Raw genomic sequence first — 15,801 nt, forward strand, 5'->3', positions numbered from 1 at the left:
AAAACACACTGAGGCATGGAAACTTAGTGCAAGAACCTACTTTCCAATGCTTGGCCGATTTAATCAATTAGTGTCCTATAGTATCCTCCTATGGGCTGTAAAAGCTAGAATGTGAGCAGAAGACTGAAGACCCAGTGGGACAGGTAACATTCACTCCCCCCCCCCCCCTCCCATAGTGTCTTGAATTAACTCTTGGTAGCATTTCCGACTTTCAGCGGTTTGGATGTGGATATGATAGCAAAGATTTGTTGCCCAAGCAAATATAGAGAAAATGCAGCATCTATCATGGACTGCACCAAAGAAAAGGATTGCATACAATTACGGTGGTAGGGTAGATTGTAAACATTAAAACATAATCTTGATTAGGAATGCATTAAAATAGAAGATCCAGATCATGCGTAAACAGTTAAGTCAAACGGCCGTAAAGTTGCAGTCACAAACCACAAAGGACCAGTCTCATAGATGTATGCCGGTAAAACTCCCCCAAAGAATACAATTCCAAAGGAGAGCAAAAGTTGCACATGCCATGAAGGAATAAAGGGAATGGTCTGACCGCAAGATGGATGGTCCCATAGTAAATGACGAGTATATTACTCCCAATATTTATATCCCTTCGTAGGCTGTTCTAGGTGCTTGTGCATGGCAAAACTAATAGGGATTTATAGCCAAGAGCAATTTCCCTATAACTTCCTGTATATTAGACAACCATAAGGCCAAAAATGCAGGGCAACCGCCTTGAAAAGGGTAACCCCGTCAAAAGTCTTACTCTAGATAGACATTTAGGGTGTGATAGAGTAATAGTGTATTTACATGCACTTGGTTATGTATCCCTTTGAGTTTTGACCTGCACCAACACCTAGAATGACTTATAAATGGATCTGAATATTGGAACTAATATGATCATAATGCTGCCACTACTAGGAGACCTTCCATATTGCAGTAAAACCGTTCCGTCTATTCCTTCATTACGGATGCAACTTTTGGTCCCATTTTTCATCTTCTTTGGTATTGTATGCTTTGAGTTTGCACATATCGATGTGGTTGGTCCTTTGTGGTTTGTGACTGCAGCTTTATGGCAGTTTGACTTCCCCGTTTACACATTATATGCATCGTCTATTTTAATGCATTCCTATTTAAGGTTATGTTTTCATGTTTACAATTTATCTCTTCTCCGTAATTGTATGTGATCAAAGATTTGTTGAGTTGAAATTCTGATTTGCTATAACTAGCCTATTCAAGCTAAATTGTCTCGCCTCCATATATAGGCTAATTTACGGGTTGCCAACAAAGACCGTAGCCCAATGCAAGGAGTTATGTAAAGTCATGTATAATCTCAATCGACAGGCAGACTAAAAATAAAAAAGCAACTCTAACTCCCATTTGTCACCCCTCATTAAAATAAATAGGAGTTATGTAAAGTTCCAAGTGTTCACTAAATTGTATAACATATAGCATTGTAATTCTTAAATGTATTGCATACCCTGATAAGGTAAAGAGCAGACCATGATCAGCAGCAAGATCAAAATCTCAACTGCAGCTCAAATGCAACTCCGTCCCTTCACCAGCCTGGGATGCTCGTATTAAAAAATCTTCCCGCGAGGGAAACAAGAAGTCTTATCTAATCGGTAGTCTAGCAGGAGGCAAAAGGATAGAGGAAAGAATATAAATAAAAGTGCCAACTTAGGAAATGCACCTCCAAAGCCCAGGGTTCAATATAGTCCTATTCACAATCACTGCAAGGAAAACCAAAAACACCATCTGTGCTAAAACAATGGAACCACATAGTTAGAGTGGTGGTCCAGTCAGCAATGCCTTTATTAGGGGGTCTTTAAATAGAACCTGTCACCATGGTCATGCTACCTCTAGCTGTTTGTGTATAGGGAGAGACCTAGTCACTTCCACGTCCAGCGGTCATGTGATCGTCTAAGCACGTGATTGCTGTGGTCAGTTACTGGTCTCAGTACTGTTGAGGTCAGTGATTGGCTGCAGTTGTTATGTACTTAAACAGGCACATGATCGTTGGCCTTAGAAGTGAGCGGGAAGCCCCATGGGGGTGTGTAGCTTTCTGGGTTAGGGGAGTATGGGTTTTTTACTAGTTTTTAAAGCCAAAAAAAGTTCAGGGAATGGAGGGGACTAGGTGAGGGCATGGAAGAAGTGGGGCGACATTGATGAGGCATTTTATATTACACCCATTAATGGCCCTGGGGAGATCGGTCAGCCTAGGCGATCCAATCTAGGAGAGTCCAGCATGCCCCAGCCCCGTGACTCAAGAGCATTTCCGACTAAAACATGTACAGCCACAGTGTACACCCCTGTCCTGAGTTTGAGAGGCCTGTGGTTTGGGCAGCATGAACCTCATGATAGGTTCTCTTTAATAATTTAATTGCTCAATTAGGTTTTCTTATAAAGGCAGCCTCTTTCCAATGTAACCTGTAAGAATGCCTCCCATACTGGAAGACTGGAGCATCTGAATGGATGCCATGTAATACTACATTTCGCCTGCAGCAAGAATGCTTTGCTAGCTGTGCCAGAAGTGGTTCCAAGCTGAAAAGGATTGTCTCTGATGAGACGACTCTTTTAAGAAATGCCCAAATTGCTTTGTGTAACTTTGCCTCAACAGCAAAAGTTGTGTAATGGTTTACAGCACAGTTAGAAACCTATTGTCACATATTTCACAACTTAAAGGGGATGCCCAGATAGAAACTATGTGCAGGATAGGTCATCAATAGTAGATTGGCAGCGGTTTGTTTGCCAGGCCAGAACATGCATGCAGCGGGCTGACTTCTGCAGGAAGTAGACTGCTTAGTTCCCACTGCAGCGGCCCAGCTTGGTATTGCAGACCAATTTCTGGAACTTCACCTGTAATACCAAGCCTGGCCACTACAGTGGGAATGAAGCTGTTAACTTTCTGCATAAATCAGCTCGTTGCATGAACACACTGGGCCGGCATACAACCTCGTGTTGCGCAACATATTCCCACGTAACCCTATTCTTCACTCACTACTTATTCACTGGAGATTTTTTTGCATCGGAAACTCGTGGCGAAAACAATGCAAATCTGTAGATTTGCTTCAGGTTTCAACCTTTGTATTTTAAGGGCGCCCGAACATGGACATAAGCGCATGAATGCTCGCTCTTGTGCATCGTATATGTGCATTGAAAGAGTGTTTTATGTACCTGCACAAATACTGAGCATATTTGCACAGGCACTGCTCATTCCCACGGGGGTGGGGGGGGGGGATTCACCTCCATCCTGTTTTAAAAGGCTAATTAGCCTTACGAGATGCTGGCGTTCACAGGTATAGGCAGTGTTTTGCACATACCCATGCGGCCATATACATTTGCGCACCCTCATAGACTCCTATGGTCACCTTTTTGTATCTAGGTACACACAAATATTGCCTTTTTTTGCGGGAACGAAATGAGCAAGCAAAAAAGTACCATGAGAATATCCTCATTGAAATCAATGGAACCAATTCAATGCATATTGCCCGTGCAAATACGCCCGTGTCCGGCGCCCTAAAGGTTGAAATTTGCAGCATTAATAGACCTTTGTAAATATGCTTCAGATGCTGCGCAGAAATGTTTCACTTCAAATAGACGAGGTTTTCCAAATTCCGTCATTATTCTGTAAATGCTGCGGAATTTCCACAGAAGAACACGCTGCAGAAATTCCGCAGCATTTACGGCGTGTGTGAAGATGCCCATAGAATACCCCTACACCATGCAGTTCCTGGGTAGTACGATGCCCCATGGCCGAGAACATCAGATCGCCACAGTTTTGCGTTAGTTTTCCCGTCCTCTTAAAACTAGCTGAAATTAGTCTCTTTGATCGCAGGCTTTTTTGTATCAATGCTGGCCTATAGTGAATGCATTGGCACTCTTGCAGTTTGCACTCTTTATGGTTGTGGAGTGTTTTTGTCTTTTCATTCATCGCTATCACAAAACCAAGCTTTTCTATTGAAACAGAAAGGAGTTGCCTAATAAACCGAATCGCTCAACTCAATCCCATGTAACAGACTGCATAGAATAACACTCCTTCCCTCGCTTCTAATTTAAGTTTATTATTATTAATCACTTTGTAACTTCAAGTCAATTCACGTTTTTTTAATTAATTTACATTTTTGGGTGAAAATCGTTCTATTTCTTCTATCTATATTTAAAAGCTTGTTGACTGGGACCCACTTTCTCATGAGTGTTATCTTTCTTTTTCTCTGCCTCCGGGACTGAGTGCGTCTCTCTCATGTCTGCTAACAGTCCCTGGCATGTTCTTGGCGCAGTTGACATAAACAGAAGGCTATATTTAAATGGAAAAATTAACAGCTTGAAACAGTAAAAATATAAACCTTCCCACAGAAGGATGCACAACTACTCTATAGAATTTTATATACACCATAAATTAGAGCTTAGAAAGGAATACTGCGCCACTCATTTGTAGAGAGGAGAGGGGGGGGGGGTTCTTAGATTTATCGCCAGGGAGTATTAAAATGTCTGAAACCTCTTACATACACCATCTCAGCATGAGCTTGCCAGGGGGACAGGGAAAATTGTAATTGCTGCTTTAAAACCTAAAAGAAAAGCTGCAAACAAAGTATTTTAAAAGCTTCACAAAGGGCTGTAAAAACTTTCCACAAACTTAAAGCAGCAACGAAAATAGGCAACTTGATGGTCTCCACAGGGGCACAGAAACAATGAAGACATGCTAATCCTTGGTCGTAGGATATGTTCTGTTGATGGATACTGTCTGACTGTGGCTGGAATTACAGTTTTTGTAGCAGGTTTTGGTGGATTAAAAACATGGGAAGTCTAAAGGAAGGTTCGCTCACATATGCATCAGAGTTTTCGTTCAGAACCTCTGCTGCTGATTTCCACGAGAAAGCAGAATGAAATAGAGCTGCAAACAGCGCCATTCCGTCCTATAAATTCTGGCAAAATGCCAGACTGCTGAACGGAAATCAAATGGACCTCCGGTATCGGCAATGGGGGTCATTCGGCGCTATTCAATGCCCGTCATAAGACGGATGCTTTGTCCAAAGGTAACCGTTTTCCTGCTGCCAGAACAGAGCAGGAATCCCCTAACACCCATATAAATGAGCCCTTTGGTCGCCTTCTCACTGGGTAGAATCACCGCAACGGAATACCTGCAGCAATCCTGCAAGAATTCCACGGTGGCCTATTCTGCACCAATGTTGTGCCGATTTGGCCACGTGTTGACTTGCACAACAGCTGCCGAATTCAGTCCTTGTATTTCAAGGGTTGAATTCCGCAGCACAAATAGACATACTACGGATTTAGAATCTGCAGGGTTTTTCCAAAATGCTGCAGATTTATTGTGGAAAATTTCTGTATCATGTGAAGGAGATTTTTAGAAATCTCAACAACTTCTACTGATTCCAGCAGTGGAAATTCAGCAGCTCCTCCACCATGTGTGAAGACGGCCATAAAGAGGTTATTGAGTTTTCTAGAAGAAATCAGACAATCCTGCCCTAATCCTGTGCAAGCCCTTTTATGGTAGTTTGCAGGTATTCTCTTTCTTTTCCATTCCTTTTTTTAGCCCACCTTCTCATGCGGCGGAATTGTGCGGGCATTCTGCAACTGAATACCCGCAGCAGTTCCGCAAGGGTCCCGTGGTGGCCAAATCCGCATGCGGAATAGCTATAGAATTCAACCCTTGTAAATAGACATTTCATAAAAATGCTTGTGGATTCATTGCGGAAATTCTATGCACCATGTGATAGAGATTCTTTAAATCTCCTCTGCATGGCTTGTACTGTAAATGGCGGATACGGCCTGTGTGAAGGCGGCTTTAGAAGCATTCAGAATGCATTTAAGGGGCAAAATAAGGCTGCCAAATCTGATAAAGCCTTTGGACCCTTCTCCTATTGGGTTCCATTGATTCCTATTTCTTGCTTTATGGTTTTCTCCATTTTTTCCCTCTTTTCTTTAACAGCAAGAGTGATCAAATTAACCCTTTCATGCCCTCTGTCAACATAAGAGTTGGGTTTCTCATGTCTATGCTCTCACGTAATTGAGAGTGAAAGGTATACATCTAGGCAATGCCACAACAGAAGCTTCTAATTTATTGATACAAGACACAGGAGATGAGGTTTAAGGTCGCAGGGGCTTGTTGTCTGTTCCAAAGATTCTATTCTCTTGTTCTCCGATGCACTGTCCGCTGTTACTGGGAGGGATTACCCTTCTGCACACAAAAAATTACTTTTTGAAAGTATGTATGGCACCATAGGCGTAACTTGAAGCTCCCGAGCCCGGGTGCAAAACTTGTAACGGGGCCCCCAACTATAATGCTTTACTCATAATACTGGGTTCCCTATATGGAGAAGAGAGGCCTTATGGGCCCCCTAAGGCTCCTGGGCCCGGGTGCAACTGCATCCCCTGCACCCTCTATAGTTACGCCCTTGTATGGCACACGTCATGGTGGAAATGTCAATGGGGCAAATTTATTATTGAAAATTGTACCCGAATTGCACCACATTTATCGTACGTTTCTAGAATCTTTGAACACTTTTTACATATCGCCCGACAAATAGGTGTGGCTTTGGGAAAGAGGCGCGATCCAAAGGTGACATTGTGTGCCAAAAATTGCATCACATTTTGACGCAATGTTTGCCATAAACTCAGCCAGTCTAATGATTTGCAAGACTCATTCAGCAGAGCTACTGTAATAAATCTGGTGCATTTAAAGACTGTCTAGTCAGTCTTCATTATCTAACTATTAGATAGTTTTAGTAAATATGCCCCATTATCTGCTTGACATCCATGATTAGATAACCAAAGTAATCCCCCCACTACTCCACTTAAAAAATATATGATATATAAAGTAGTACAATAATGAATCCTAGAATGGTAGAGTTGGAAGGGACCAACCCCCTGCTCAGTGCTAACGATAGAATGTAGTGTGCTTCTTGGTTCCAGGATGCTGCCATGATAATATGTAGCAGCTTTCTACACCAACGTCTTCTGGGTGTAATACGGCATATATTTTTGTCTAATCCTGGAAACTCCTTCAACATTGGTAAAAAAAAAAAAAAAGACTCTATGTAGTCCCGAAACTACAAGTTGGTCCTAGAACAACAGCTGTGTCATGGTGTGACAGCACAGCGGAGGAACAGGACTGGGGTGACGTTATGGCGTAAGCTCCAGCCCACAAGATCCTCACGTAGGTGCATGCTTACTGTTATTTTGGTACTGGTCACCAACAAGTGCACATCTCTATCTATGTATGATGGATTGGTTGGCTGAGAGGTGTTGCAGCCCAGTCAGCCAATCAGCATTAGTCTTTGCATATTTATTTTGGCTCCTCCTCTGGGAGGACGTTGGTTATACTTTTGGTCAGTTTATGTTGCCACACGTCTGAAGGTATTCCTGCTCTGGTCTGTAGATGTCTGTATAAAGACTGCTTTCTGAAGGTATTCTGGTCCAGTCTGTGGTTCCCTGCCTAACCCGAGTCTCCAATCAAGCTAGGTTTGCTACACATTCACCTCATCACATGTGAAGCTGTTTAATCCCTTGCTGCCATGAGAGTTTGTGGTCATTCATATATTATAGTGTCATTTCTCCTTTGCCGCAATTCCCTGTCATCTTAGGAATGGTTAGGTCCAGACCCAGGTTCCTGATGTGGGTTGCCCCTATCAGGGCGAGCATTCTGCTTTTAGGCAGGGATCCCTCGTGTCTATGGTTTAGGGTCAGATTCCCTTTCTCCCCACATTTTGGTTTCCTTATTGATACATTTTGTTCTCCATGTAAGTAAGTTGTACTTATATCGTCCTGTTTGGATAATAAATTTGCACCTGTGTAGGCAACGCCAAGTACGCCCTGCACAGACACGACAAGCTATATATCATAATTCACTCTCATCCTTTTATATATATATATATATTGCTTGGACATAGATACACTTTGATGGTGCGGGCAGACGAGTGCATAAACGGCGCGTTTTTGCGACCAAACGTATATACGTGACCATCTGAGGCAATGGTTTTGAATGTATTCGTTCACATGGGCGATTTTACGGCGTGTAAAAATGGCAATTCGAAAAAAAACGGAACATATGCGACCGAAATACGCGCCAACGCATATTCGATCGCCGAAAAGACCGTTTGCAAAGTAGGAACAAACGAAAATACGCTTTCTAGCTCTGGTCGTGATTGGTGAAAAACGATCGCTCGGGCGATTATACGTTGCGCTCGTGCGAACGTAAATACGCCTACGCTCGTCTGCCCGCACCCTTAAGGTGTATCTCCACTTTGGAAATTTTGCCGGAAATGTTTAGGATTATGTAGTATTAGGTAGGTCCTTCAGTAGGGTTAAATATTGTCCTTTATAGACCAGCTGTAATACTGAGGTAATTTTATCAATACCCACATGCCATTACTGTCTACATCCATGTTCCATGTAATTTTTTTCAACATGCCGGAATATCTTGAAATTCCTAAGAAACTTGCATCCCTTCTTATAGTGGTCCAATATATAAACTTGAATAAAGTTCAGAACTCTAAGCAGGGGCGTAACTATAGAGGATGCAGGGGATGCGGTTGCACCCGGGCCCAGGAGCCTTAGGGGGCCCATAAGGCCTCTCTTCTCCATATAGGAAGCCCAGTACTATGAATAAAGTATTGTAGTAGGGGGCCCTGTTACAGATTTTGCACCGGGGCCCAGGAGCTTCAAGTTACGCCTCTGACTCTAAGTGCTTATTTTTGCCGAAGTTTTTAGATACAAATATTGGATGTTTGTTACTAGGATTTACAATTAATCATATCCATGTCATCACTAGGTTGTCCATGAACCATTGACTTTGAATCCCTAGTTCCTTATCTACATTCCATGACAAAGGCAAAAAGAGTTGTTGGCACCAACCACCCCCATCAGACCCCACTCCACCCCATCAGACCACACTCCACCCCAAGGTACGCCAGATCCCTGGTGTATCCATAAGACATACTGCAGTCAACAGCTGTGATTTGCAACCTGTAGTTCTTCAGTTACTTGGCAGTTGTTGCACCTCAGGCATCACTAAGGTCAAAACTATATCACTAATATTTAACCACTTCCCACAAAACTAGATGCTGAGGCTTTGAGTGACTTAACACAACTCGTCACAGAAATGGCGCAAGGTCAAGATGTGTGCCCACCCCAACCACAGCTGGTATCTGCTGTAACATATCGGTGATACTTTGCTGCGACAGCCAGGACTGGAGCCATGTCTGATGGATACTTCGGTCATTAAAGGAGTTTAGCAGTGGGTAGAGTTCCTTCTTTTACTCCATAGGTCGTTATGTCACCTGGGGCCCCACAGAGACCCCCATGTATGTGATATGTATCTTATAGGACCTGAGACGGACAGAGTACTGCAGTGTATTATGTATACGAAAGTCGCACAGTCAAGTCTCTTAGCAGGACTAAAAAAATAAAAAGTTTAAAGTTAAAAATTTCTAAAAAGTCCCACATTTGACTTTTATCGCTGCTCCAGTTAACTCTATGGTACTGGTGGAAAGAGCTGCACACTTGGACTTAGCTATCTCTGGTAGTCCCACTGAAAAAAATGAAGAGGTAGCACACATGCTTCGGTGCCACAGAGGTGTTATCAGTGAGGGTCCCAGCGGTGAGACCCCACTAATCAGACTTTTATCGCCTATCCTATGAATAGGTAATAAAAACAGATTGTGAGATAATCCCTTCATATATCCCCATATAATTAAAAAAAACCACATATATTTGGTATCACTTGTTTTACAACGATTGTACAACAAAGGCCGGCTACACACGGCCGGGCCACATGCCGCGTGCGGGAGGCCCACAGCAGATTCTGGGTGTGAGCCTGGCCGGCGATCCTGCGTACCTGAATTATCTGTATTGGTGACCGCGGTGGCTCAATGTTGGTCATGCGCAGTAAGTTTTGGGTTTTTTAGGCCTCATGTCCACGGGGAAAAGAAGAATTAAAATCCACAGCAGATCACCCGCACGCGGATCCGCGCCCCATAGGGATGCATTGGACACCCACAGGTAGTTAAATACCTGCGGATGTCATTTTTCCCGTCAGGCGCGGATCCGCGCGCGGGAAAAAAAATGGACATGCTCCATTTTAGTGCGGGTCTCCCACGGGGACGGCTCCCGCAGGCTTCTATTGAAGCCTATGGAAGCCATCCGGATCTGCGGGAGACCCGTACCAGAAGTAAACTCACCTGCTCCGGACGATGCGAATCTTCCTTCCTTCGCGGCTGGATCTTCTTTCTTCGGCCTGGCAGATGTGCCCGGCGCATGCACGCGGCATGCCGCCGGCGTGTCCCGGGCACATCTGCCGGGACAAAGAAAGGGGTTTCCGGCAGCGAAGGAGGGAAGATCCGCATTGTCCGGAGCAGGTGAGTTTATTCTGATTTTAGGCCTCATGTCCGCGGGGCAGGAGGGACCCGCTACGGATTCTACATGAAAAATCCGCGGCGGGACTGATTTTCCCCGTTGACAAGAGGCCTTATCGTTTATATTTCCTGCACCGTTGCTTAGTGATGTAACCCACAGCCCATACGCAATGGTAATTGCGTATGGGCTGCAAGTTGCATGGCTTCCATTGACTTCAATGGAGACCGTCTGTGCGGAATCCGGGGTGAAATAGAGCATACTGCAATTTTTCCTATGTTCTCGGAATACGCAATTCGTATTCCGCGAATGTGTAGGACAATTTGAAGGTTTATGCCGTTTAATGCCCGTGTTTTGCCACCAATTCCCTGTACGGGATTCTGCAATTGGAATCCATCCGCGTGAAGCCGGTCAAAGTAAAATAAAATGTTAAGTAAAGAAGAATTGCAGAAAGCAGAGTTGCTGTTTTTTTTTGCATTAATCCCGTAAAAAAGTAACAAAAGGTAATAGATGATTTATTTTCCCCCTAATATTGTACCATTGAAAAATGCAACACGTCCAGCAAATAACAAAGTCACATGAAGCTACATTAATGAAGAAATAAAAAAGTTATGGCTCTCTGAATGTGGCAATACAGAAAATGTTGTTTTTTAAAATGAAAAATGCTTGTATTGTACAAAGTTAAGGAAAAAAAAATATACAGATCTGGTATTGTTGTAAGCCTGATGAACCATAGAATAAAATTAATACCCAACATGGAATGAATAAAAGTTGAAGGAATTGTACCAAGATTGACTTTTACCCCCTATACACTGAGACCTCCACTGATCCCAAAAGCAGGGGTCCCTACTCTTCACTATGGGCTCTCTACAGTGAGGAAGAGACTGAATGGAGGGATGGTCACACAGCACCACTGAAATGAATGGAGCGGCGTTGCAAATGTGCAACTGATACTCCATTCAATTTGGCATGACTGTGGGTGGGGTTGTGTCAAGGTATAAAGCTATTCCCTATTCACAAAGTTGTACATAAGCCCCTACTCTTGTGTTGTCTTGGCTGTTTGCTTATGATCATTGTCTTGTTGGAAGGTGAACCTTCTGCCCGGTCTGAGGTCCCTTGTGCTCTGGATCAAGGTTTCATTAAGTTTTCATTAATTCTGTACTTTGCTACATTCAGCTTTCCACCAACCCTGATCAGTCTCCCTGTCCCAGCCACTGAATAACACCCCCACAGTTGACACCACCACACTTCACTGTAGAGATGGTATTTTGCTTTTTGGCAAATTCCAGGTGGGCTTTCACCTGTTTGTTACTGAGGAAATGCTTCTTTCTGGCCACTCTGAAATAAAGCCCAGATTGGTGGAGGCTGCAGTGATGCTTGACCTTCTGGAAGTTTCTCCCACCTGCACACTGGATCTTTGGAGCTCAGTTAGGGTAACCATTGAGTTCTGTTACGTTCGTGTGGGCAAACAAACACCAGGCCCACATAAACGTGACTCAAGGGATACAGAAGGGGAAACTGACCCTGTGCTGAAGAGAAGATGATGAAGTTCTACCTAACAGCGGAGTGAGTGCCTCGATAAAGGCGGCCTCACGCTGGAACCTCGGCCCTGGCTCTCCCAGAATAGGTGGTACATGGTACCAGGACAAGTACGGACAGTCCAAATGCACAAACAGGAAGCTAACAGATGACGATCACACTTACTACTTAACTTCACACGCTAAAGCAGATGATAAAGCTGAATATAAAACTGAGGAATTAGTTTGTGCATTGGCCAATGAACTTAAGCCGCAAGCCCAACGATCAAGGGTTCTCGTGTCTTGAGGTCCCTACTCTAGCAAGACACATAATCAGGCAACACAGGACACAACATGCACAGCAAGCTGGAAAGCAAGATGTCCAGACACTACACACACAGCAAGCTGCAGGGAGACATGACACATACACAGTCAAACAAGACTGTGGAAATACAGCTTCCTCTTGCAGAGGGGCTGGAGTATATATCTACACCCAGACCCAGGGGGTTGGCTGACCTGAGCAACCACACCCAGCCAGCTCAATTAACCCCTCACCTGCAAAGGTGTCCACCAGGAAGCCTGTAGAACAACATGACCCAGATGCACAACCTAACAGGTTCTTGGTCACCTCTCTCAAGGCCCCCTGTCCACGGGCGTTACGAAGTCCTGTGGCGAATGTCAGCCGCGGGAGCCGCTGCCCAGGAGCAGGAGCCGTCGCTGAATCTCCGCCGGTCAGCCCTATCTGATAGATAGGCTGGCTGCGGAGAATCGGGGCAATTCGTAGCATGCTGCGAATTGCCCGCCGTGAGCGGAGAATCGCAATGATTCTCCGCTTGTGGACAGGGCCGGCGCTTTCCATAGCAATGCTATGGAAAGCGTCGGCCGGCGTGATAAACAGGGGGCCTTCTTTCCCAATTACTTCTTTGGTGGATCAGTAGCTCTAGGAAGAGTCCTGGTTGTTCCAAACTTCTTACATTTAAGAATAATGGAGGCCACTGAGCTCTTCAGAACTGATAGTGCACAAGACATTTTCTGTAAATGAGCTCCCCCCTGTTCCCCACTGCTACCCCCCGCTCCACCACGCGGCCCCCCCGGCGCCCCCCGAATCTTTTCGCCCGAGTAGTCAGTTACTCGAAAAAAGCGGTGCTCAATTACGAAATCGCCCTAAACGAGTAAGTTCGCTCATCTCTAGTAGTGACCCTTTCTTCCGCTTGTGTAGAGCTTGTTGGCCACCAGACGCCTCTACGATGCAGAGAAGAGATTTCACCCCGCTACCAGAGTCTGAGAGGGGCGCATTATTCGGTTGTGAAAAGCTGGATGGTCGTATCGATGAATTGTCCCCCACCAGCCGTTCTGATCAGACTGTCAGGAGGTGTTGGGACCAGTGGATAGTTGAAGTCACACAAGACGACTGGGCTCAGGACACCCTCGAAGAGACCACCAGTAGAGAAGAGCATCTGACAAGAACAAGAAGATCCAACTGTTTTGTGTTCCACCATCCAGAGACAGGTGGGACCATTGTTATAGGTTGCTGTGTCTGTTGGAGCTAGTTCTCCAGGCGTTTGGCTAAAGGACATTTGGTTTTATGGCACCCATTACATAAACTGCCTTTGACACCCCCATCGCCTCCATTTGCAGTGCTGTTGTGAATAAAGAAACTGGACTGCTACAAAGGGGAACTGGGTTGTCCTCAGCGACGAATCCAGGATTAGTTTGGGCACTGATGACAGCCATGTTCCTGTTTGAGGATCTAGGCGTGAGTGCCTCAATCCTGCCTTTGCTGTGGAGCAGCACACTGCCCCCTGCTGGTGTATCACATACAACAGTCAGTCACCCCCAGTAGTGATACGAGGGACAATGACAGCTCAGCGATATGTTCAGCATATCCTGCGGCCACATGTGTTCCTCTCATGGCGGCTTTCAAGCAGCATCTTCCAGCAGGATAATGCTCGGCCGCACACACAAGGGGGTCACAGGAATGTCCCCACAACATTGTCACACTTCTCTGGCCTCCTTGGTTGCCAGATTTATTGGCAATAGAGCATGTATGTGAGTATCTGGGATACTGACTTTGATAGACTACAAGTTTGCACCTTTTAGAGGCTCAGCTACAGCAAAAGTGGAATGATATGCCACAGGATACCATATGGAACCTGTATGCCTCCATGCCCGCCCGTATCACATTTTGTATCCAAGCTAGAGGCACCCAACAGGATACTAGACTCTCCATGCCCATTCGTATCACAACTTGTATCCAAGCTAGAGGCGGTACAACAGGGTACTAGAGCCTCCAAGCCTGCCCGTATCACATTGTGTATCAAAGCTAGAGGTGCCCAACAGGATACTAGAGCCTCCATGTCCATTCATATCACAACTTGTATCTAATCTAGAGGCAGTATACCAGGACACTAGAGTCTCCATGTCTGCCCGTATCACATCTTGTATCCAAGCTAGAGGTGGTACAACAGGGTACTACAGCCTCCATGCCCACATGTATCACATCTTTTATACAAGCTAGATGCGGTACAACAAGGTACTAGACCCTCCATGCCTACCTGTATCACATCTTGCATCCAAGCTAGAGGCGGTACAACAGGGTACTAGAGCCTCCATACCTACCTGTATCACATATTGAATCCAAGCTAGAGGTGGTACAACAGGGTACTGGAGCCTCCATGCCCACCTGTATCACATCCTGCATCCAAGCTAGAGGTGGTACAACAGGGTACTAGAACCTCCATACCGACCTGTATCACATCTTGTATCCAAGCTGGAGGCGGTACAACAGGGTACTAGAGCCTCCATGCCCACCAGTATCACATCTTGTATCCAAGCTAGAGGCGGTACAACAGGGTACTAGAGCCTCCATGCCTGCTAGTATCACATCTTGTATCCAAGCTAGAAGCAGTACAACAGGGTACTAGAGCCTCCATGCCCACCTGTATCAGATATTGTATCCAAGCTAGAAGCAGTACAACAGGGTACTAGAGCCTCCATGCCCACCTGTATCACATCTTGTATCCAAGCTAGAGGCGGTACAACAGGGTACTAGAGCCTTCATGCCCACCTGTTTCACATCTTGTATCCAAGCTAGAGGCGGTACAACAGGGTACTAGAGCCTCCATACCGACCTGTATCACATCTTGTATCCAAGCTGGAGGCGGTACAACAGGGTACTAGAGCCTCCATGCCTGCCCGTATCACATCTCGTATCCAAGCTGGAGGCGGTACAACAGGATACTAGAGCCTCCATGCCTGCTAGTATCACATCTTGTATCCAAGCTAGAAGCAGTACAACAGGGTACTAGAGCCTCCATGCCCACATGTATCACATCTTGTATCCAAGCTAGAGGCGGTACAACAGGGTACTAGAGCCTCCATGCCTGCCCGTATCACATCTTGTATCCAAGCTAGAGGCGGTACAACAGGGTACTAGAGCCTCCATGCCTGCCTGTATCACATCTTGTATCCAAGCTAGAGGCGGTACAACAGGGTACTAAAGCCTCCATGCCTGTCCTTATCACATCTTGTATCCAAGCTTGAGGTGGTACAACAAAGTACTAGAGCCTTCTTTCAAGGGGTCAGTTTTCCGCAATAAATTCCCCTCTTTCTCTGATATTGTAATCACTTATATCAGCGTTACAATCACATAAAAGTTTCATTCCATCCCAACAACTCCTTCTAGGCCAGGGCTTTTCTTTTGACAATGAACATATATTGGTTTCACATACATTAAAATATATATTTTCCTATCTGCAGAGAATGGAGGGTATGTCTTATGTACTGTGGTGTTGGATGAGTCACATATCACAGGGCAGATTATTCCGCTAGTAGACGTCTGATATAAGTCTGCCCCTTTTATATACCTGATTCCAAACAACAACTGTAGCTTGATCTCGACAGAAACAAAACA

The 15,801-nt window shown here is 45.0% G+C and overlaps 1 protein-coding gene across 7 annotated transcripts in view; it reads right to left on the reverse strand.

Moving 5' to 3' along the window:
- Nucleotides 1-15,801, reverse strand: part of PKNOX2 (PBX/knotted 1 homeobox 2) — a 395,914-nt gene that overhangs the window by 332,517 nt on the left and 47,596 nt on the right. The gene's annotated exons all lie outside the window — the stretch shown is intronic.

This window comes from Eleutherodactylus coqui, chromosome 6 (genome assembly GCF_035609145.1).
Source record: "Eleutherodactylus coqui strain aEleCoq1 chromosome 6, aEleCoq1.hap1, whole genome shotgun sequence".
NCBI lineage: Eukaryota > Metazoa > Chordata > Amphibia > Anura > Eleutherodactylidae > Eleutherodactylus > Eleutherodactylus coqui.